This window comes from Triturus cristatus, chromosome 2_1 (genome assembly GCF_964204655.1).
Source record: "Triturus cristatus chromosome 2_1, aTriCri1.1, whole genome shotgun sequence".
In the NCBI taxonomy this organism is placed as follows: Eukaryota; Metazoa; Chordata; class Amphibia; order Caudata; family Salamandridae; genus Triturus; species Triturus cristatus.
The window spans coordinates 197,193,691-197,219,269 of NC_140581.1; the positions used below are offsets into that span (position 1 = coordinate 197,193,691).

General features: G+C 43.9%; 1 long non-coding RNA gene across 1 annotated transcript in view; it reads left to right on the forward strand.

Annotated features, from left to right (window-relative positions):
* Positions 1–5,343: 5,343 nt before the first annotated feature.
* LOC146863962 (uncharacterized) overlaps positions 5,344–25,579 on the forward strand; it is a 336,075-nt gene continuing 315,839 nt past the window's right edge. The window contains exon 1 of the long non-coding RNA XR_014976593.1: positions 5,344–5,411. This is a non-coding gene — a long non-coding RNA (uncharacterized LOC146863962). The remainder of the gene's footprint in view (positions 5,412–25,579) is intronic.

The window sequence follows — 25,579 nt, forward strand, 5'->3', positions numbered from 1 at the left end:
GCAGGGGAGGGGAGATGCTGAAAAAGCAAAGCGATACATCAGTTCCTAACTCCCAGGGGAGAGGATGCATTGGTTCCTTGCTGTCAGTGGAGGTGATGGGTTGGTTCCTCAGTGTGAGGGGAGGTGATACATCTATATCTGGACACTCGGCCTTGGTTCCTTACTGCTAGGCAATGTTTATGCAGAACTTGGTGCATAGGTGTGATGCATCGAAAATCCGGGCACGCTGGTTTAATGCTGTGGTGGTGAAACAAGCGCTGCATCAATTTTCCAGCCACTTGGCAGGTGATGCGATGATTTCTTCAGCTGCACAGCAGGGCCTGCATCGGAGTGAGCGACATGGACGTCAGGATGTGGTGCTCGGGGCTCAGGCTGCGGCAATCTTTCAGCCATACAGCAGGCACTGCGTTGATACTTCAACCACACCGTGGCAATGTTTTTATTTTTCAACTGCACGGCTGGGCTGCGTCAGGAAAAACAGACGCTGGAGGTCGGTCGATGAGCAGATTTTCTAGGTTCTTTGCAACAAAAGCTCCAGACACACTATACGTGGGTGTAGACAGCTCTGTGTGAGGACAGGCACAGCCCTATTCAGGTGTCAGTGACAACTTCTCCCACCACTCTAGCTCAGAAAGACGCATCAGTCTGGTGATGGGCCATCAGGATATGCAGGTCACACCTCAGCTCCCTTTGCTTGAGGGTCTAGAGTGAAGGCACAAAGAGCCCAACTGTCAACCAAACCCTGACGTGGATTCCACGGGCAGGCTGAGGCACAGAATGGTAAAGCAAGAAAATGGCTATTTTCCAAAAGTGGTATTTTCAAAAACACAATTTAAATACCAACTTCACTAAAAGATGCATTTTTAAATTGTGAGTTTAGAGATCCCAAACTCAAAATCTCTATTGGTTCCCAATTGCAAGATGTTACAAGGCAGCTCTAATGATAACTTCGGCAAAAGACAGTCCTTGCGGAGAGGTACGTTTTTTTTCTCTCTTTTTCACCCCCTTAACCCTCCACCCTCGCAGCCCCCAGTCCTGCCACCCCGATCTGTGCCGGCTGCCACTGCATTTTCTATAATTGAAGCCTGTTTGCTCTGTGCCACAGTTACCTGGGGTTGAGCATCTGACATCTCCATAGTAGATTTACGGTAGATAATCAGTATGTGACACTTTGAGGTTATGAATGAAAATCCCAATTGGCCAACTACCATATCAACTCTGTAAAATGTGGAGCAGGCACATATTCGTCATGAAGACAAAGAGCCAGATTTAGATCTTGGTGGCAAAGGTCCAGCCGTCGCTTTTGCAATGGATTCTGCCCATCCAATTTAGATGTTGGCAGGTCCATGGGCAAAAGATTGCCACAGTCTCGCCGCCAGGAATCATCATCTGCATCCACAGCGCCATAGGCAGAAGCAGATGGTGCCGGGACGACAGTCAAGGGTCCTTCCGATCTGTGTTCTGATGTGTTCCGATGCAGCTTTCTGTTGTGGCAACTGTGGTAGGAATCCCTCCTACTTTGAGTTGGCAGAATCGAAGGTAATGAGGTAAAAAAAAAAAAATCCTGCTTCCGTTTCTATCTTGGACCCCATCATCCAGGTCCCTCCTTTGCTGCTCCAACTCCACCACAACGCCAAACAGCTCCGTTGTCACTGAGAACTTAGGTAAGCTACTTGTACAATTGTCCTACTATGTATTGTGTGTTGACCGTTGCTGTAGGCTCGTGTATTTTGCCATTGCTGTTAAATGCAATATTTTTCTTAGCTGTAATGCATAATGTTTTATTTTCCTACTTATCAAAGTAAATTGAGCACACCTGAATTGACACTTGAAAACATAATTGTTGTTGTGGTGATTGGGGTTGTTGTGCTAGTGGTGCTAGTGGGTGGGCATTCAATAGTGTGTGTATGTTGTGTGAGTGTCATGAAATGTGTAACACTAAGGGACATAACACATTGCCTGCATATATTTTTCATGCAAACATGACACATATATGTATTGACACATTAATAGGTTGTACTTACCAGTTACCATTCCACCAGGAACACACTCCATCAGAAAACTGCCACTAGGACATCACCAGCACAAAGGGAGCATCTCAATCAGCTTGACACAAACCTTCTGGACTGACAGCGACTGAGTACCAGTAGCCAACAGAGAAGATCGCTGCCACAGAGGTCTACTTTCTATTGCCTCTCTCTCTCTCTCTCTCTCTCTCTCTCTCTCTCTCTCTCTCTCTCTCTCTCTCTTTCTCTCTCTCTCGCTATCTTTCTTTCCACCTACCTACATTGGCATCAAGACACAAAGTCCCCCTTTCACTAGAAGGAAGTAACCGACCATAGAGAAGCCTCCTCTAGTCGTTTCCAGACCCGCTGTAGTCTAGGCGGCTGAAACAAGTCAATTCCATTCCAATGGAGCCACAGCCCCCATCTCAGCAGCTTCAAGCCATCTCTTTAGTTAAACTGTGAGTCTATGGTGAATCTATCTATCTATCTATCTATCTATCTATCTATCTATCTATCTATCTATCTATCTATCTATCTATCTATCTATCTATCTATCTATCTATCTATCTATCTATCTATCTATCTATCTATCTATCTATCTATCTATCTATCTATCTATCTATCTATCTATCTATCTATCTATCCATTATGCAAACATCCATTTTGACATACTTTAAAAGGGTTAGGTGTCAGTGCAAAGTGTGCGTTCAGCGATACACATTATGAGTAAGGTGTGTAGGGCTGCCACCAGCACAATCGTACATTTGATGCTAGTCCGAAACATCTCGGAGTTCATTAATCACATCTGTCAGTGAAACTACTTAACACCCAAATGGCTTGGGTGAGACCGGGCACTAACCTATAGGAGAGTATAACTTGTCCAATTTTCAAAGGATGGTTGTAGGAATCGGCGAAATCTACAATAAACAATATACAGTTGTGTAAAAAGTGACATTAGGAAACGGTTACTAAATTCCACAGCTTTCTTAACCTTGCACAAACGTACAGAATACAATCCCTGGGGTATACCCACATAAAGGAAGGAAAATAGACATACATTAAGTAAATAATTTCAAGGAATACCATACATATGTATGCCTGCATTGATACATACATAATGTCAGCATGCATCAGAAGAGAATGTATGCAGCGTAAATACATCTGCGAACTATGCGCATATGAAGTTATAACGCGTGTGTCTTCTATATTTCTGATGTCTGCTCTTGCTGAATTGTCCCCGATGAGAGTGGACAGTTGCATGGAAACAAAAACACGAATTCAGAATGTCCACAGCAACGTCTGAGACAAGAATAAAGTGTTTGTTGTAAAAGAGACTCTGCAGCATTCTTGCACATATAGTTGAAATAAAGTAGAAAGGACTGATGGTTTCAATCCCATTATGATGTAAACGTTGATCTGCTCTACTTATGTGTTTCGTAAGGAACCATTGTTCCTTTATAATTACTCACTGCCAAGGTCCTCCACTCGGTTCCCTTGTCTCTTAAAAATATACTAAACAGTCCATTCGGCAGGGTGCACTGTATATAAAAGGTTGGACATGTACTTTTAAATTTACATGTCATGCTAGTAAATAGCTCACAAATTTGTTTTTCACTGCTGTGAGGTCTACCTCTCCCATAAAATAATATCTGGTTACCTCATTACATTCGATGAGTGCTGAAGTTTGGTTTTGGAACAGATAGAGATGTTATGTTTGGTGTCTAAACAATTCTAATCCTCTTTAATGGAAAAATTGGATTTTATGAGACAATTCGGAAAATGCCTTTTTTAGTCATCTTTTCAAAGATCGCCCAATTTTCGCGTACAAACGATCACGTAACCTCAAAGAACTACTCAAAAAACAGGACATACAAGAGACACATACAAGAGACACAACTACACAAAGGAATGATGAGATGTCACCATTGTTCACACTGTAACAACGTGATCTTAGGCACACACATAGCACACCCATGGTCAGGGAAATCAATTAAACCAACTGCAACACTCAAAATGTTATTTACATGATACGATGTCCAAGTGGCCTGTATTATGTAGGCAAGACCGCAAGGTCTCTACGTACTCGCATCACAGAACACAAAAGCAGAATCCATACCACTAGCAAGCCATTGGGTAGATGCACATCACACCATTGCACAACTAAGATTCAGTGCCATAGAAGTAGTTCAAGATCACAAGGATAGGGACATGGACAAACACATCATACAGAGGGAGATGTTTTGGATCAGGTACTTGGATACCATGAATTCAAAAGGATTGAATGATCGCATAGAATAGAACTATCATGCTTTTTATAGGCATTGGTTCCATGCCACAGACCAGTTTACAGACCTAGCATAATCCGGTAGGATTACAATTTTGAGAGCTCCCAACAGCCCCTTGGTGCCGTCTATGATAAAAAGTTACCACACACTTCACAGTTTTAGTCTAGGGATATACATACACAGTAGGTGATTTACTTGCCATTACTCGTCCAAACATATTAGATATTCCTTGATAACATAACATTGATTATTCACCTTTGGGATTAATTTTACTGCACATTCATTGTGTAATAATCACCGGTCAATTAATGCATAACACAAGGAATTTCTGTACATGAGGATTGTTCAAATAAACTGCAGTCATCTTTGTATATGCAATGTTATAACAGCGAATGTAGAGTGTAACCAGACATAAATGCACTTGATCTTGTTCATGTCAGCTATGCCTTTACAATCTTCATGCATGTGGATTCATCAGGTGATCTTTTCCAAGCTGGATATAATAACATAGACAATGAGTTCATCAATGTGTAATCTGATGTAAAGTTCATATGTTTATGTTACAAGAGGACAATAGCGGTACATATTCTAATGTTTTTGTTTAATGGAGAATGACGAGCTTATTATTATATTTTTTGTGCATTCTGATGCAAAGCATATTTATCACAGTTATAAGAGGACATCATTGGCATACACGCTAATGTTGATGTTCATGAGAATATGACGATTACCCAGCCGTTGATGAGGATGCACGAAGTTTATGTAAAATCAGTAGAGAATGATATTTCACAAGATGCTCGTCTTTGGGTTTATCACCAAATATGGATAACATCAATCACCCTGTCATACACTTGCGTTTGACTTTATCGTTTTCCTCACGAGCACTCACACTAGAATATCTTAGCATTATTTTTCATTTAAATTCAGCATTTTCCGTCGGTAACACTCACTTTCAATATGGCCGACATACATTTACAACTAAGCGTTCATTTACCGGCCGTCATCGGTTTCATCAGCACCTTCGTGACTTACGTTTGAGCACTCTTTAATCGGCATAATTCACAGGGCTCTTTTTCACCAGGATGTGTGTATGAGAGCGGCAACTTTCGAGATATTTCATGTGAGTAACATTTCGGTTTTGGTATTTAATTGAGCCGCAAGACTTCTAAGTTTTGCAATTCTCACTTCGTTTAACATGTATTTTACAGAGAGTACCCCACAGCCATTTGTGGTGTTTGGAACGCACATGAGCTTGAAACAACACGTGCCCTTTGGCTTTTAACTTGAAATTACATACAGACATACACAGCGTCGTGAAACAGTGGTGAGTTTTCGTCCTCATAGCACCTTACAAATCAATAGAGAGGTTCACGTTTGGCGGACAATTTGTGCTTACACAGGTTTTTGTTCCACAGACCGGCCGTTACTTGTTCAAACAGTAGCTTTGGGCTCGAATACCAGCTTACATTTGGTATACTCAGAGGCAGTAACCGTTGGTGTTGAAATGGGTAGGCACATGTTATCTCAAATTCTCAGTGCACTGGGACAGATGGCACCTCGGTGTTCTGAGGGTAGCGCTGCTTTTGACTTTCTCTCACAACCACTCTTCTGGTCTACCATTAATCGCTGATAAACACGCAAAGCTCCACTTCAATCCTCCTGGACAGCAGAGCGCCATTCTTTTCTTTCTTATTAATATTTGGATTTCACCATAGACAAACAAACTGAGAGATATTATTGAATGTGATGAATTATTTAATTGTTAATTTCATTGGTAGATATCCCCTGAAGAAGGGTGACGATATACTCCGAAATGCATTGGGATTGAGTAAAAGTTTTTTTGATCTACTAGATGGATTGTTGGATCTACAGTTTGGACTTGAACTCCTAATCAGATGTGTCAATAAAAGAAAAGCACATCAAGAAGAAGGATACAACTTTGGTTCATTGAGTTTTCGTTTGGATATTTTTGATTACATAATGAAGTTTATGTTGCACATTGTGTTTATACTATGTACAAGCAAGTAAAATATATTTAAGTTGAAATGAATTGTTAACATACACTCACAACCGAGTGCATTCGGTAGTGCACATCCTGTCTAGAACACAGCGCTCTAGTAATACACTTTCACAATTAGGTGGTAGGGTAGAACCACCTCAGGTAGTGCACACCAAGCCAGTATAACAATAGCATATTTAGTTAAACAGTCTCATTAGTTTATCCTGAGTGCACGCCAAGCTGTTACTATTCTCTTTTTTAGTAAGCTGGCATTTTTTTGTCCTAATTGTTTGATGCCTACAGCCTCTTCCTGGGTCACATGACTAGGTGCTGTTGACATTTGGCCTTGTGTATTCCTCCCAGACAGTAACACAAAGAGGAGCTATTGTTGGCAGGATGGGGCATCCTGGCAGGATGGGATGGGCTGAGCTGGGCACAACCTTAATCTGCCTCAGCACACACCCAAAGGTTTTCACACTAACCTTTTGTCACCCCAGACATTCTGGGACCAAGGCAAGGAGGAAGAAAATTCCAGAACCATCTGGGGAGGGGAGGAGGGGGGGACACCAGGCATTTCTGCTACTTCCAGAGCGTATAAAAAGATGATCTTGCAGGCCGACTCTTCAGTACTCATCTGGACATGTGTATTAGACCTGGCACCCTTGTCCTATTTTTCCTCCTAACTTTTTGCCTTCTGACCTCCTGTTTTTGCTGCTTCTAGGAATCTGCACACTTTTCCACTGCTAACCAGGGCTAAAGCGCCTGTGCTCTCTCCTTAAAACATATTAGATTGGTTTATAACCCAAGTAATATTTAAATTGTTTGCACATCCCTAGTAAAGTGGCTCTTCCTATGCTCAGGGCCTGTAAATTAGATTGTACTATTGGGCCTGCTGTACTGATTGTGCCACTCACTTACGAAGCACTTTAACCATGCTCAGGTCTGCTATTACAACCTGGCAAGGAAAACCTTTTTCTGGTCACAAACATTCCTTTTTAATACATATAACTCTCCCCTGGGGACAGCCTAGAGGGCAGGGTGCAATGTATTTAAAAAGTAGGACATGTACCGTTTTCAGTACTGCAAGGCCTACCACTCCCACAGGAAAACATTGGAGTTAGCTTATTACATTATATAAGTGTAATTTCCAAATGGGAGCAGGTAACCAGATCATGTTTGGTATCTGTGGAATTGTAATAACAAATCCTAACTTAAGATGACGTTGGATTCTAATTTGCAATTTTGAAGCTGCCACTTTAAGAAAGTTGGCATTTTCTTGCCTTAGACATTTGGTGCCTGCAGCCTGTCTCTGGGTCACATGCCTGGGTGTAGTTGCCATTTGGGCTTTGGGTATTCCTCATAGACAGCCACACACAAAGAGGAGCTTAGGTATGACTGAATGGGCCATCATGGCAGGATGGAGGTAGGAGCTAGGCCCAACCCATTTTTACTTGAATAGGTTGTGTCCTGCCTCCACAAAAAGAGCTGCACTCCCTCAGATGGTAGTCTGGAGCCATGGGCAGGAAAGAAGTGCAACTATGCAGCTCTAGAAGCTTCTCTCCACTTGAAAAGGCCCAACTGGGCATAAATACTAAACCACAGACACCAACTCTTCAGTACATTTCAGGATCCGTTGATACTCTGCCAGGAAGAAGAACTGCTGTGCTGCTAAAAGGACTGCTGCTCTGCTGACCCACTGCCTGCTGCCCTCTTACCTGGGTGAGGAGAACTGAACCTGCATTTTCTGAGCCCAGAACCCAGAGTGACTGCAATGGCTAGTTAGAAGGCTTCCTGATCTGAAGCCTTAGGGACATACAGTCTTGCTCCAACGTTACACCTGCACCTGTACTTTGCCATCTGTGAGTCTACCCTACTATGTGGTGCCACTCCAGTCCAGGACCCTTGGAAGTGGGCTTAAGGTGCTCTATGGATCCGGTGGAATCCACACATCTATTCTGCTGCGTGGAGAAAACCCGAGCAGAGCCGAGGCGTTGCTCCTCCTTGGTGGATTGGAGCAATGGCAATGGTTTGCATCGCATCCACAGCCACATCGGAACAGCCACTGCGTGACACATCCTCAGCATGGGCCCTCACATCCCTCATCGACAGCAGCCTACAATTATAAAGTACAAAAATGTGTTTTAAAGTTTTGTCAGGTTGCAAAGTAAGTTTACACAAAAAAATTGACAAAAACTTCTTTAATCAGTATTCTTCATATCTTACATGCTCTTTTATTGAGAAATGTATACAATGAGGCATTCATTCAATCATTCATTTCATTTCATAAGGCTTTATTCGGTACATTTAACAAGACCATAAAAGCACAGCATAAAATATAAAACAGAGTCATGAGCAAAATATACAACAATATTAAAAAGTTAAAAAAGCATACTTTTCCTTGCATTAATTGATTTAGGAAGAAAGGTAGCTGTATAAAAACAAACATCAGGATGATGTAGATTAAAAAGTAAGCTCATACAGTCATGTATTGATCTAACTCCAAATTTTGCAAATAAGGATTTCAGGTAAGCAATCCGCAGATGTTTATACAACTGAAAAAGCAAAAGAAAGTGCACGGTACTTTGGGGGGTAGTATTGTCACATGGACAGGGGCCAACAGGATGTAGGTACTGAGAGGGGAAAGCAACAAGATTGTGGGCTATTCCGGTTCTAAATCTGGCCAACACAAACCGATGTGACTTCCAGCTCACTTGTAACAAATACGGTTGGAGACCTACAAATTCATTTAGATCGTAATAAAGAACACAGGAAGAAAGTTCCAAACTGTTTTGTAACCTCCTAGTGGAGAGCTGTTGTAAAAAGCAGTGCTTATGTTCTGCTTTAGACAACTCATTGGCCCCACAATGATCCACCATGATATTGATATTAAAGATCTCATGAAAACTATACACGATATACTTTAACCATGGGATCTTCAGATGATGGTCCAAAGAGAGGCAGTCAGAGATAATAGCTCTACATAATGAGGTCTCTTCTTTTATCCAGAGGGAACGCCATAGCAACAGAGGCCTAAGGAGGATCAGATCGGCAAGATGGTAAATACCCAATTCGTTATGCACTAGAACATTGGAAACAGAGCTTGGCAAACACAAAAGTCTCTTCAGAAAAAGATTCTCCTCGACCTGAAGAGATCCCGCCGGGGCATAGCCCCAAATGCCAGCTCCGTATAAGGCAATCGAAACACAGCGGGACTGAAAGATTTTAAGCATATCCTGAACCCGCCTGTCTCCAAGTTTCGTGGCCATGGAAAAAATTCTATGAGCACTCCTCGCCATCTTGGCCCTGACATTCTTATGTTCATTAGCCCAAATATTTTTATTTGAAAAAGTGACCCCCAAGTATGAGAAATTATCAACAGCCTGAACCTTCTGTCCCTCTATAAAGAAGGAAGACTGAGTCTTTCTGTTCCTACGCCCACATATCATAACATAGGTTTTGGATTTATTTATCACTAACTTTCTACTTGTGATAAATTGAGAAAAGCCGTCCATCAATCGCTGAAGGCCATTTGGGGTACGTGAAATTAGGACCGCGTCATCCGCGTATAATAACACAGGGACTGAGTCCTTATTGATTTTGGGGGCGTCCACTGCCAAAGATTTAAGAAAAAGATCAATCTCATTAATAAAAATTGTAAATAGCAGTGGCGCCAACACACATCCCTGCCTAATTCCACGTCCAATTTCGAAGTTAGTGGTACATTCCCCATTGGGACCGTAACGGACACAAGCACGTAATTTGGCATAAAGACGTGCTAAGAAGAACACAATGCCCTCAGGTTCCCCGATTTCAATAAGCTTTGCCCAGAGAATGCCATGGTCCACCAGGTCAAAGGCACTACTCAAATCCGCAAAGCAGAGATAAATAGTGCCAGTCTTTGCCAGGGTATATTTACCGATGAGCAGGTCTAAATTTAGACACTGCTCAATCGTACCTCGGCCCTTCCTGAACCCAAACTGGCTCTCTGCTAGAATGCCATTATCCTCCACCCATTCTTCCAGCCTTACTAGGAGCACTCTACTCATTACTTTTACGGAAGAATCCAACAAGGAGATTGGACGATAGTTCTTAACGTCCCCTCGATTTCCTTTCTTAAATATTGGTATTAGGATGGATTCTTCCCAAGTAGGGGGCACCTCATTACAGGCTGCTGCATTAAAGATATTAGTTAGCAAAGGCCCCCAGACTTCAGGGACCAGTTTATAAACATCGATTGGGACGCCATCTGGTCCCTGGGCTTTTCCTCCTTTACTTGACCTTATGCTATCTAAAACCTCTTGAATGGTGATATTCAATGGCATATACGGCCACCTATCCCCAGAATCCCTAGATACAGTATCAGACTCAAAGATTTTAGAGAAATGGGAAACCCACTCTTCCTTCATAACATTAGAGGTTAATTCAGGGATTTTGTCATCTTTGAGAAAAGGGGAATTAACTGTTTTCCAAAATAGGGTGCTATTATTAGATTCGGCAGCCAGGGACAAATTATCCCACGCTTCCTGTTGGAGTTCCAGTTTCCTCCGTTTGAGGGTATCCTTGTATCTGGTTCTGAGATCTGCAACCAAATCCTTATCTCTAGGCGAGGCTGATAGGGCTAACTTTAATTCTTTTAAAGCCTGAGTACAAGCTGTAGTAAACCACCCCCGCAGACGTTCTTCCTTAAAATTAGATGTACTAGTAAACTTGGAGTCAATGACCGCATTAATACCGGTAAAAAGCTCAATAGAGCCAATAGTACCAAGGTTATCTTCCAAAATACCTGTGATACCAGCCAGGCAGCTAGTGATAATTGAGTTAGACAAGATTTCGGCTTTGTCCCCCCTCCATCTGAGTCTAAAACCATTAGGGCGTACAACTTCTATGTTATTGATACAGCCTGCAATGTGGTTCCCATTATTTTCCCATAACATAGCCTCGACTGACAAACAATTATGGTCACTAAGCTGGATGTCTATGACTTTAGGTGCCATAGTCCAGGCCTCGAGACTCGAGGAAATACATATAAAATCAATAACAGAATTCACACCCCGACCTGTGAAAGTTGGACAAATCTCCTCCTGCTCATTTTTCTCATTCACCATAATAGACATATTATGTGAATCAAGGAGACTATTTAAGGCATCTCCATAACGATTATGTTGAAAGTGGGGAATTCCGTCTCCATAACAGTCCACCACCCCACAAACATTGACATTTGAGAATGGACAGGTAGTAGCATTAAAATCTCCTGCCATGAACAAATCAAAGATTACGTTGGATTCCTTAAAGATATCATCCAACGCACTTGATAGTGCACTAACCACCTGAACCCTGGTATCATCAAAAACATTATTATAAAAATGTATTAAAAGAATGTTTCTGCCTCCGGTTTTGTAGAGCCACAAGATCTGAGAATGAGCCCCAACTTGTATTTATTTTTTAACCAGCAAGGGGGTTTGGACAGAGATTAAAATCAAAAGGCCTCCCTTAGCTCTACCTGATAGGGAGCCAGTGGCAGGTAACTGGTAAGAGACAAAACCATTATATCCTTCAAAGTCCCTACACCAAGTTTCCTGTAAACAGATGATATCAAAGAGAGCTAAAAATTCAGTCCAGCCTAAGCAATCTGATTTGGACCTGATGCCCGCAATATTCCAACTGGCAATATAACATCTGGAAAAACCAGATGCACCAGGCCCCTTAGGTAAACAATTACTACCTTGCTGGGAAATAGCAACATTTCAAGTATCTGGTGATAACTCCGGCCGGCCAAGAAGGGTGCCCTCCCTGCCTATAGGCGTACAATCTACAGTTGTCCCCGAGGGGTTATCCATGTACCCTGGGGTATGACCAATTTGATCGGTACCAAACGGGATCCGTTCCAACACGGTAACTGGGGGTAACATACCCAACACCATCAAAGACTCCGATTTACCAACTGTATCACCCTTCAAGTCCCTAGGCAAGCGATCTATAATTATCCCAGGGGTGTTGGTCGGAGTCCCTAAAATACAAACATTTTGTCCCAAGTCAGGCGGAGCCTGTCTCTCCAAAATCTCAGGGGATATATTGTATTCCAGTCAATCATTTTGGTCCAGCCCGCTAAGGCACTCAAAACGATTAGCAGTATTCACATGAAAACTATTTGCAAACCTGTCCACAGCTTCTCCCCTCGTACTCACCCCCCCATTGTTGCAAAAATGATGACTAATGCATTGTCTATAAAAAAAGCCCAAGGGGCGAAGTGAGATGCCCTGCTCATTGCATGGACGAGAGGTGGCTCGATTCAGAGCTGTTGTGGCAAGGTGTGGATTACTGAAATTAACAATAACACAATCCCCAGAGATGTGCTTCGGGGATGTGCCAATCCAGTTGACCCTGGTGGTAGCCAAGATTTGGTCCGCCAGAGCCACTGGAAAGCCACACTCCCAATTAAGCCATGCCACGGTTTTATTTTTAAGGGACTCATGTGATTCAGTATAATGAGGCAGCCCGTCCTCCCTAATTGGTGTAACATTGGTCAGGACAGCTACATAAGGTGAGCAGTCCGGTGGGAGGTTTTGTTGAGGTAGGCCACGATTATTAGATATCCCCCTTTGTATGATCTTCAACTGATTCCCCGGGGCCCGGATGGTTGGCGGGTTCAGAGGGACCTCATTAGTGCATGAAGGTAATGCTGTAGTAACTTTTATAGAACCCCTTGAGGATGGCGAGTTTAAATTACTCTGCTGCTCGGAAGCTATAATGGGGTTACTATTTATCTGAGCAGGGTTACTAGAACCTATATAAGTCGTTCCAATGGTGGGAGTTCCTTTGCTAGGTTGCACGGGCCTGCTGGTCCGACCCCCGACCATAGGGATCGCAGCAGCGGCTGGTTGCTGGCTATTAATTGGTTTCAGGGCAGATTGCACAAGCTCACTTAATCTAACAACCTCCCTAGAAACAACCTCAAGTTTATCGAGGAGTGGAAGGACTATTTTATCCAATTTAGCATCAATCATCCCTATAAGAAGCTCAAGCTGGTCTGGGGCTAGTGTCAGATGGGTGGGATTATCATCATTTAGTAAGATGTTTGACTCGGTGGGACCCCCGCTTGGTAAGGGGACACTATTCTTTTTCTTGTTATGGCCCCCCTTCTTAGGTTGTACTGGTCTACTTAAATGTCTCCCTGACCTCAACACTCTATGAGGTTTAGGGACCACTGGATTCGGGACATCAGAGTCAAGATCATAATGAGACTTATTTGCATCAGGTTCCTTGTGGGAATCCTCGGCATCAGAGATAACCCGTGATTGCACTTTTTCATTGTTGCCCTCCCTGATTAAACAGTCTGGAGAGACCACTGAACAACTATCATCAATAGTGGAAAATAACGAATCAGTAGGCAAAGGAGCAGAAATCTCCACAGTGATTGGTTGTATCGTAGGGTCAGGAATACTTCCTAAACCCAGATATAGTCTACGTTCCTTATTAATTTTGTCTACTACTTTAACTAAATAGTTATCAAGTGTAGAGACACTAGGGCGGGGATTCCCGACTGATTTGAGCATGTCGCGTTAAAAAATAAAATACAAAGGTACAAAGAAATAGGATAACCAACACAAGAATTACCGAATTGAAAGAAGCACTTGATATGAAATGACGTTAAAAATAACAGAATTTTAAAATTTATAATCTAAGGCCCCACTCAACAACCCCGAGCTGCCGACAGTTACTAAAGTGCGAAGCCTACAAGGGTGGCCAGTCTTAATTAGTCACGTGAGCTGGGGCGGAGTTAATACAGGAGAAGTTACTAAATGGTGCCAAGAAAGTAAAGGAAAGTACTTCGATATCACACAACAGTCAGGGGTAACCAACAGCACAACCAAATGGCCATTAGCGACACTTACAGTTCTGATGTCCAGTGACAAAATATTAGAGGGTGAGCCCAGCCCGGTCTTGAACGGTCCTTGACGGGCAAGGACGGGCCCGCCCTTGGCCCGGGCTTCGCCCGGGCGCTGCCCGCGCGCGTCCCACGCTGCGTGAGTGCCTGGTTGGTTTTAAGCAGGTCCGGCGCTGGGTAGCGTCTTCATCGGCAAGCGCCGGACCAGGGAATGCCGGGAAATGAAGTTTACACGGGCCGTTCCCCTCACGGTGGCGAAGCTCCGAAAAGATGCTGCCCAGAGACCCTGCTGCAGGCCGTTCCCCTCACGGCAGGTAAGTGTTCTTGTTAAAATGGCACAGCGTTCAGCACAGGCGTCCCGCGCTGCGTGAGCGCCTGGTTGGTTTTAAGCAGGTCCGGCGCTGGGTAGCGTCGTCATCGGCAAGCACCGGACCAGGGAATGCCGGGAAATGAAGTTTACACGGGCCGTTCCCCTCACGGCGGCGAAGCTCCGAAAAGATGCTGCCCAGAGACCCTGCTGCAGGCCGTTCCCCTCATGGCAGGTAAGTGTTCTTGTTAAAATGGCACAGCGTTCAGCACAGGCGTCCCGCGCTGCGTGAGCGCCTGGTTGGTTTTAAGCAGGTCCGGCACTGGGTAGCGTCGTCATCGGCAAGCGCCGGACCAGGGAATGCCGGGAAATGAAGTTTACATGGGCCGTTCCCTTCACGGCGGCGAAGCTCCGAAAAGATGCTGCCCAGAGACCCTGCTGCAGGCCGTTCCCCTCACGGCAGGTAAGAGTTCTTGTTAAAATGGCACAGCGTTCAGCACGAGCGAATAGGTTTTGATTCTTATGCTTTGGTGATCCATCCATCATATCATACTCTTGCAGATGTAACAAGAACCTCTGCCGGCACATATTTTGCCCCTTCTTCTGTGCAGTTTTCAACTGGTGCTTTGTAAAGGATGAAACATAAGTTCTTTGAACACCTAACTCCCCTAGAGATTTGTTTAATCAATACATTGAGAAAAGTGTATATCTATGTGTTTTTGTGGCACCACACTCTCTAGTAATATAAATATTTTTTCAAATAAGGTGAAAGAAGTGCATATGTGTGCATTAACCAATTAGAAATGGAATTTTAGAGTAGGTGTATTGTAATCAGTTACATTATAGTAATGATTATAGCTGTTTAGATGGCAAATACCTTATTTTTGTCTTTTCAAAATTGGCTAAATGGTCTGTGGGTTTAAGCGTTGTTGTTACGCTTTGGAGGACAATTGGGAAAAAACTCTATCATGTATCAGGGAGCTGAAGCAGTAGTTTCATGGTTTTCGAATGAACAGTATTAAGTCTTGGCATGCACAAACCAGTGAGTGGAACTTCTGCAAGTTATATGAGTGCCATGTGCTCTGTTCAAAGTAGTTATGTTATATTTCGGTGTGTGTTGTGCAGTACATCCAAAGCATAAAAAAGAGGTGCACACAATGTTATGAGTGACATCAGCTCGATGTCCCAGTTGGTTGGAGGGCGTCACTTGTCTCAAGAGGTGGCATTGATATTTTAAGATGTTGAAACCATCAATGCTGTGGGTCAGAGAATGTGGTATTTAATCCCATACACTAATGATTTGAAAATAAATGTCTGAAACTACTGTAGAGGTGGAAAGTAAATGTAAATTGGCCGTTGGTATGGAAAGAGTATGTAGTTTGGGTGCAGGCACAAGTTCTGAACCCTTACATTTTGATACATTGACTTTTTCCTTAAATTAATATTTAATTTCCTTCTCTTTTTAACTACTGCTAATATGAAAAGAGTAATGAAAACAAGATATATAACTGAAAAAAGAGATTATTTTTAAGGCTTTCATGTCTATGCCTAAGAACATATTGGGGCATATTCTCAAGGACTTATCGGCGAGTTATCGGCACTTTATCGGAGCCAAAGTGGCGATACATTTATCGCCCTATTCACAAGCTGGTGCTAAGAGCCGATATCACCAGTTTTCCTGCGATACCAGCTGCAAAAAACATCACCACGGATGACACCAGCAACTAACGCTAATGAGATGCAGAGTAGGCGTTCCCGTGCAAAAAGCCGCGACAACACCACTGCGCAACATTCTCAACTACCAGCCAGATTGGCGATAAGATCACAAAACATGCGATAAGGCGTATTAGCAGCAGGGATTTAACACCTGCTCCTACCTAGTAGATAGGCTCGGGGGAGGGAGGAGCAGCCGTGAGGCTACGTAATACATAGTGATGCCGCTCATTTGCTACAAGCAGTACATGTCAAACAGGAATCAATTAATCACTCATATCACACACCAATGAACCAGTGAGCCTGCCAACACATCATGCATAACCAAATATTGACTCATGTCTCTCTGCACTGTCACAGGTGACCAAGGATATGCACTCTGCCCTTGGATGATGACACCCCTCCGAGCCCCAAACACACAGGCCCAGAGGCAGTACAATGCGGCCCACAAACGCACCAAGGGCATCATGGAACGCACATTTGGCGTGTTGAAGTCACATTTCAGGTGCCTGGACATCACAGGTGGAAGGCTCCTATACAGCCCAGACATCGTGTGCAAGATGATCGTTGCATGTTGTGTGTTGCACAAGATATGTGTACGCACCAATGCCCCATGGCTACAAGTGCCAGATGCATCAGAGGATGATGAGGAAGATGAGGCAGGCGGACCACACCCCACTGCAGCTGCAGCAGGAATAGCCCATAGGAACACCATCATTGACAATTTCTTCACATGAGCACGTCACATTGTTACAATCCTTAGCAATCATGGGACAGTACTAAATAATCACAGGCACAGCATGTGCAAATAAATTCATTCAAACACACATATCCTGAGTGCATGTAACTCCTCTGTACAAGCACATCATTCTGACAGGTGTAAGTGCAACAAGTAGTGCTCACAATCTCAAAAAATGGAAATAGATGGTGGGTGTGTCACCTCTATACAGAGGGGTTGTTTGGGGGGGTCACATATTCGAAATGCCATTTCTGTGTGTCAAAAATAGTACACAATCTCACTCATCAGTGTCTCACATGTGTCCCACTTAATGAAATATAGGCTGTCATTCGTGACCTACACTTGACGACAGGGCTTCTTTTGGGGTCAGATATGTACCACCATGATGCAGGGATGCACCCTGTGACTCAAGTACCACAACATGAGCAACATGGATGGAAGGGGGTATCACTGGCCCTACATTCGTACATGGTTTGATACTTGATAAATCACTGACACATCAGGGGGCCGGAGATGTGGATGTAGAAGTAGCAGCAGCATTTATCTGCGCCATGTCTTGTGGCATCACTCCCATGATGAGGATCTGCAGGGCATGGAAGATCCTATCTACAGGTTTCTCGTGTGCAGCCGTGGTAGCCATTCTTTGCGCCTGCATCCACTCCATGTTCTCCATGACCCTCCTCATGTTTCCCAATGATGGATGACATCGCTGTAGCCACTCTGACTGGACAGTTGTTGTTGTCTCCGAGTCATGACTCCAGCGGCGCCAGACATGGATTGTTGGAGGGCATGGGGCGGATTGTGGGTGACAGTTAGGGAGTGTAAGTGGTCCCTGATGGGACTTAGACACCCACTTATGGCATCTAGTTTGGCTGCCATGAGTTGGAACCCCAGCCACACATGTTTAGCCAGCTCCTTCTGGCAGTCTAACACAAGGCGTTGGAACGTTATGTGTTCTTCGGTGAGGTGCTGGGAGCCAGACGTGGTGGTGTGTGCTTCCTGCTGTGTGGTCTTTGCAGGGTGTGGGCTAACCTCGATGGTGCTGGGCTGACCTACTACTGGAGGTAGGGTGCGGAGGGCGTCCATGAACCATTGGAGTTTGTCTAGGTCGATGTCCTGGGGGTCGTCTCCATCATCACTGACGTGATGTAGGGTCTGCTCTGCAGGAGGTGTTGATTGTCCCACTGCAATGTAAAGGGGAGATGCAGTTTCACAGTGTGTTCTATGTATGTTGGCTCATTGGCGAAGTTTACATACAGACTGCATGCCAATGTACATAGTGACTGTTTGTGGGGAGATGCCTATTTGATGCGGGACAGTGGACATGTGTACGACATCAGGGATGTGATGTTGTACTCGTACCTTGTCATCTCACAGTTTCCTCCTATGTCAGAAGTGATTGGCCATTTTGTACACCCATGCGGCACCAGTTGTGTCCTGTTCTGAAAGTGTTGCAGTTTGTACCACATTGTTGTCAATGTTGAGGTGCTCTTATTCTTATGTGTGTGTGCAGCATTGTGGGTGAGTCGCCCCTGTAGCTCTTATTTTGCTGCCCCTTTTCACTTTCAGGCAGTGTGCCTTTGACTTCTATGCTTCAACAGTGCTGAGATGTAGCGGACTTGGGTGAATTGGGCTCTTGGTCGTGTTGTGACTCCTGGGCATGGTTTGTCCGCAGATGTGTTGTTGACATCAGGGGTTGTTTGTGCACGTGGATGTGTGTGACCTGCTCCTTTACGGAGCTGGTCCACACTCAGCCACCTCAGTGTTGTGGCGTGCACAATGTCATGATGATTGGCCTGCAGCCATGCTAATCGTCATGTAGCGTCACTTGCATTGTCAGTGTGGCTCACAAATAGGCATCTTTGCTGAGTTTCGCACGTGTGCATGTGTTGGTGGTGAGATTTGTGATGTGTGGTGTGGGACCCCTTTGGGAACATGGGTTACGAGGGCCTACTTGGTGTTTGTATTTGTGCTGCGGTGTGCCACGGGGATCAGGGACATGATCCGGAGTCATTGTGGGTGTGCAGTGTGCTCTACTTACTTGTGCATGTGTGCCATTGTGCCCATATCCCCCATCGCCCCAGTCCCTGGTCGGTACTCACCCTGTTGATGTTGTGTCAGGTCCTGTTGAGCAGTGTCCGGATCCCCAACTTCTGGCACTGTATCCCGACTGATGAGTGTGGACACCATTTTCTCCATGTCATCCAGCTCCTGGTGTGACGCTGGACCCCCACCTCCAATAAGCGTAGCTGCTTTCATGTTAGCATTGAGTTTCTTCTTGGTTTTGCCCTTCGCATCATTCCAGCGCCTCTTGACCTCTTCCATTGTCCTCATCAACGCTGCAACTGCATTCACATGGTCCAAGATAGTCTGCCATATTTGCGTCTTTGTTGCCAATGACATGTTGGTAGTGTTCTGTCACCTCCGTAACGATGATCATGTTTTCTTGCGCACTGAACCGCGTCTTCCTCTTCCTCTTCTCCTTGGCCTTCTCCGACCCCGAGGTTCCTTGCTGGTCATCTGTGGGGCTTGTGGGATTCGCGTTGTCCTCTGCACTCAGTCCAGGTGCATCCATGGTGCTACGCAGTTAATTTTTTTTGCCTTTTTTTTGTTCTGCTTTTATAGTGCATTTTCCCGCATGACGCGTGGGACTTGCAGGCCTGCCGCTGCTTATCGCTGATTTTTGTATCGCAATTGGCCACATCGCAAATCTTTTCACGATCATGTTTTGCGTTTTTTCGGCGTCTTGTTAGTTTTAACGCAGTCATTTGGCGCATTATCGTGAGACTATCGCATGGTGCCGCCAGGTTGAGAATACAACATTAACACAGTGTTATTTTGTCATGATAGACTGCGATGTGCAAAGTTGCGTTAAGCTAATTTTGCGATAATTATCACACGATCTTGAGAATATCCCCCATTGAGTCTCACTCTTTTACATGAACTTTGAAAAGTATTTCATTGCATGGTGCAATCATGTGGCCTTGTCGTGAGCAAGGCGGTGTTCGGGCATATCACGTCATCTATTGCCACAATGATGGGACAATAGTGACAAAAGATAAACTTTTCAAAACAATTCAGACAGGGAGCTGCTTCATTACGTCCTGATTGGAACAGATAATTAATAGCAGGGTTGTATGTACTTTCAGGGCAAGGTACAGATTCTAAATAGGTAGTTTCTTTTGTGCATGCTGGAGCATGTTTAAGATGACAGGCCCCTCTGAAGACCTGATAGAGAACCAGAACTTAATTATGTTGAGCAATTCTCATACACTGCTAGAGTTTGTTGGAAAGGGGCTAAAAAAGCAGCAAACGTGTATGCATTGGGACCGATTTACGAAGGGCCTCTGTACTTGTGGCAGAGGTCCCGCACTCGTGTCAGAGCCCCCACACTTTTTGAATTTTTTTTTTATTTAGACACCTTCACATACAGAAGAAACTAAAGATAATAATAATAATAATAATAATATTACATTTCTGTAATATACATTTCAATACGTATGCATAGGGTGTCAATTATTTGACTTAACTCCCACCCTCCCTTCTAAACTAGCCCCCCCGGTCCCCTATCCTACCCCCCACCCCTTCCCTCCCATACATCCAAAGAGAGAAATAAATTCAAATTACATCTATATATAATCTAATCTAGACCTTTACATTTAGTGAAAACATAACAACAATTGATACACCATCTTTACCGCCTCCCCAGATGGTTTAGCTATCATAGTTCAAATTATATCAAGCTGGAGCCTTATTGGTAATTGATCCCAACATTTCAAGTCCCCTTTTCTTTGCTTTTACACTAGAACGTAAAAATACTGCTTTCTCCCAGCGATAAGTGGCTAGAAATGTCCTCAGCCAGCAATGTACTGAGGGGGGTACTTTATCTAACCATACAGTAGCTATGCAAATCCTAAGCACTGCCAGCGCCGCAAAAAGCAAAGCCCGCTGTGGAGCTATCATTTCTTGATTACTTACTCCCAATACAATGACTTGCGGCGTAAGAGCTACCTCAAACCCAAACATATTCTTAATATAATTGCCCACTTCACACAGCAAGACTGATTATCTAGGGCTGGTGGCCAACATATGCATGCTATGTGCAGCAAAGCAATCACAGCGAGAGCAGTGTATCCCAGAGGAGCCTCCTCATTTCGAAATTCTCGCTGGAGTGATGTATAAATTCAACCACGTTTTAAAACATTGTACTTGCAAATTGTCGGAAAAGACCACAGTCTGACTCATTAATAAAGAGTCCTCACACTCCCCTGCCCCTGCTTGCAACAAATCCTGCCAGCGATCAGTGTGCTTTATAATGTCGTCCTCCATCTCATTAATAAATAGTTTATAAAATTTCGAGATTGGTGAGGAAACCCCTAGAGCAAGCTCCAATAAGGGGACTTTATAGCCCCTGATTGCTTTTTTTAGATAAGTAATCCCTCAATCGTAGGAATTTGAAGAAATAGTTATTGCCAATCCCATATTTCTCCTTGATTACGTCAAACGAGAGTATAGTATTGTCCATCATAAAATCACCTATATGCCTGATGCTCTTAACCATCCATACCTTCATATACCCATCCCGGATAATTTCCGGCAATAAGTCGTTACCCGCAAGAGGGGTATATCTAAATACCCTATTCAGCTTAAGTTTCTTCCTAACTGCCGTCCAAATCTTAAATGCGCCCAGCATAATTTTAAATTTCACTCTTTTAAAATAGGCATAATCAATATGGCGCATAAGACAGCCATGGGCCTCCGCCCCCATTACTAAACTATATATTGAGGTATAAGGTGTTTCCTCTGATACTGCTCTCTCCTTCCCCAGCAATTCCGGCATGTGTTGTAATGCGACAGCCCAGTAATAGATCTGGAAGTTGGGGACAGACCACCCCCCTATCTTTAGACAGAGTCATATATCTAAGTGCTCTGCGGGGGCGTTTCCCAGCCCACAAGAATTTAGAGATTAATTGGTTAAAAGCAGAAAACCAGATCTTGTTTATTTCCACAGGGATAGCTCTGAAGAAGTATAAAATTCTCTTGCATCTTCCTAGAAGTGTAAGGTGCAGGCAGTTCATTCTATTGAAATCAACTCTAGTCTTTTGCAGCAGAGGCTCCAGATTAATTTGTACAATCTCATCCACATTGGAGGAGATCTCGACCCCTAGGTATCTGGCACGTTCCACCACTCGTGTATCATTCAGGCACGCTTTAGCATTTTGAACAATCATTGTCTTATTTTTATTAAGAAAGTACCCTGAAATTTTGTAAAACTCTTCGGCCTCTCTTGTGGGTTGGCTGTTATTATAGCAAGGTCATCAGCATATGCTAATATCTTTGTGTCCCCACCGATACATCGGACAGCTAGTATCCTATTGTTCTCCGCAATTTTACTAATTATAGGATCTATGTAGAGCGCAAATAACAGCGGGGGACATGGGCACCCCTGCTGCGTACCACGGGTAATTTTAATTACATCTGATGAAGTGTTCATCATAGCTATCCTAGCCACAGGTTCTATATACATACATTTAACTGGGCCGATAAAGCCTTTACCAAGGCCTTTCCTCTCCATAATCAGCCTTAAAAAGGGCTAGGAGACCCTATCAAACGCTTTTTCAGCATTGAGTAATATTGCAGCCATAGGGTCCTGCCACCTTTGCATAATCAAAAAGAGTAATTATGCGTCAAATATGTTCAGTTGTCCCCCTTCCAGGTACAAACCCGTGCTGGAAAGGAGAGACCAGTTTTAGAATAACCGTGGCCAACCTTTTAGCTAGAATTTTAGAGTAGATTTTTACATCACTATTCACCAACGTAATAGGTTGGTGCGAACCCAGTTCTGAGGCAGGTTTGCCTTTTTTCTGAAAAACTATGATGTTAGCGCTTTTCCAGAATTCGGAGGTGGCCAGATCTAATTGTGCCCTACGGAATACCTCCAACATAAGCGCCAAAAGCTGAGACTTGAACTTTTATAAAATTCCCTTGGGATTAGATCACTACCAACGGCTTTACCTAATGGAAGGGAATCTATAGCCTCAATTACTTCGTCCATTGTAATTGGCGCTTCTAGGATAACTCTCTCCTCAGGAGATAGCTGCTCACAAATTTGCCCCCTTAAATAAACTTCCATTTCCTGGTCCCCTCCGTATATAATCTTTGATAACATTTTTGGAATGCTGCAAGGATTGTATCCGGTTCACTTATTATGCCAGCCCCCGGATCTCCAATTTCCCTGACCCGAGTTTGAGCCGTTTTCTCCCTTGTGCGCAAAGCCAGCATATGACCCACTCTCTCGCTATTCTCATAGACCCTACTTCTCCAGGGCACATATTTACGGGCCACCTTTTTAAGCGATAGCTCTGTGATAGCGGATCTCACAATAGTAATCTTTAATTGTGCTGCCGCCGAATCACCCCCTGCAGTTGATACCTCAATCAGCTCGTCTTCTGCCTTCCCCAGATTCTCATATAATGATTGTAGCAATATTTTATCCTTTTTTGCACCTCCCAGCCATACTTAGAAGTTTCTCCTCTTACCCTTGCCTTAAGTGTGTCCCAAACTATACCTACACTGGTGCTCCCTAAGTTCTCCTCAATAAACCTCGGAATCCAATCCCTCAATTGCTGTGTATACCCCTCTCATTTAGTAAGGCCCTATTGAATGTCCAGCGTGTCTGTAGGGGTTTTCCCCCAATTTCTAGCTCAATCACCAAGGGATTGTGGTCTGACATGACTTTGGGGAATTTGCTTATCGAACAACCAACTAAAAGCTTGTGTGACACAAAAAAGTAATCCAATCTGATGTGCATTTGATGTGGTGCGGAAAAATACGCAAAACCAGGGTCATATTCCCTTTTCTCTGCCCAGACATCTACTAACCCATGTAGTGATTCAAGTTGTAAAAGTGATTTAAACACTCTGGGTTTCCGCCCTTGGTACATGACCCTGTGGGTGGTGACCTGATAACTAATGTTAATATTAAAATCCCTGCATAATATCAAGGGAAGAGGCCATCCCACGAGCTCCACTTTCAGCCAATCATACAATGTGGGGTCATCCAACACAGACCCATACACAGCACAAAGAGTAAACATTCTATTATCCAGACACATTTGTACAATGGCCCATCTTCCCATTTTGTCAACGAGAACGCGTGGATAGCTTCCCATTCCCTTTTGTCCGAGTTTTTTGTGTCGTATACGCAATAAGTTGATACCCCCCATCTCTAGAACCCCTTTCCTACTACCTTCAATATGGGTTTCTTGAAGGCATAAGATATCTGCCTTCAAAAATCGAACATCGAGGCTGATTCGCCTTCTTTTTTGGGGATCATTTAACCCGCAGATATTAACAGATGCGATTCTAATTTTCCTCATTCAACCATAAGCAACAGTTTCCACCCATTTCCCATTTCCCAAACCAAACCAAGAGATCCCAATCTAATAAACTGAGTGTTCATCCCCATACAATAAAGGAACTTCCCTGTCTCTCTTTGGTTCCCCCACCCCCTCCCTTATCCCCCCCACCCCACTCAATAAGGCAAAAAAGGTCCAAAGACCCTTGTGATGCCTCCTGCATGTCATTGTGCCCCTAGCCGCTCCTACCAAAAACAAAACGACCAATAATAGGAAGAGGAAAAGACCCCATAAAAAACAAAAAAAACAGAAGCATACAAAAACAGTATTAAGGAAGAGAAGCAGCCCATCAGCCCCTATTTGTCTCGACCCCAGCTCAGTTCTTAAAGGAGCACCTTAGGACAATTCCTGTAGATATTCTTGTGCCTGAATCTCTGATACAAATACTCTAATCAAGCCCTTATGTACAACCTTAAGTCTGGCCGGGTTCATTAAGAAAACCTCACATCCTGATTTCTGGAAGAGCGTGATTAATTGACAGAGTCGCCATCTTCTCTCTACCGTAGAGTGACAGAAGTCAGGCCACATGAAAAAAGAATGTTCCGCTGCCGACCTCCTTGCATCAGGCCTGGCCTTTTCAAATATAGACTGCCGTAAGAGAAAATTGCCAAAAAAGATGAGAATAGCCCTTGGTTTTTCATCTTGACCCTGCCTCTTCTTAAGCATCAAGGGAAACCGATGCACCCTTTGGACCTCCGCATCCCAGTTCCAATGAGCCATCTCGGGGAAGGCCTCACTAAGAAGCCTCAGTGTAAATCCACGGATATCGTCCCCTTCTGCCTTTTCTGCAATACCAAGAAGTCTCAGATTGTTCCGACGCTGTCTATTTTCAAAGTCCTCAAGTTTCCAAATGACATCAGTCTTCCTACTCTCATTGGAAGTAGACATTTTCTCTGAGGTTCCTGCACTGGCCTCTAATTGCATGATACGTTCTTCCAGGGCAGTGGTGTGCTCTGAGATCTCTGTGCAGGTCTTACTAACTTTACGCACTGCAACCTGAAGTTGTTTAGTAGCCAGATGGGCCCTCTTATGCTCCTGGCATGCCTCCGACTGCATTTGTTTCAATGTAGCATATATTAACTCCATCGAAGGAGGGGATGCCTGGTCCCCCGAGTTGTTACAAGCGTCCGCAATGGCTTCCGAATTCAATGTATGAGCTCTATGCTCATCTTCCATTCTTCTGTCAAAGTGGGAGGCATAGTAATCCCATTTCAGCTGGCTTGACTGA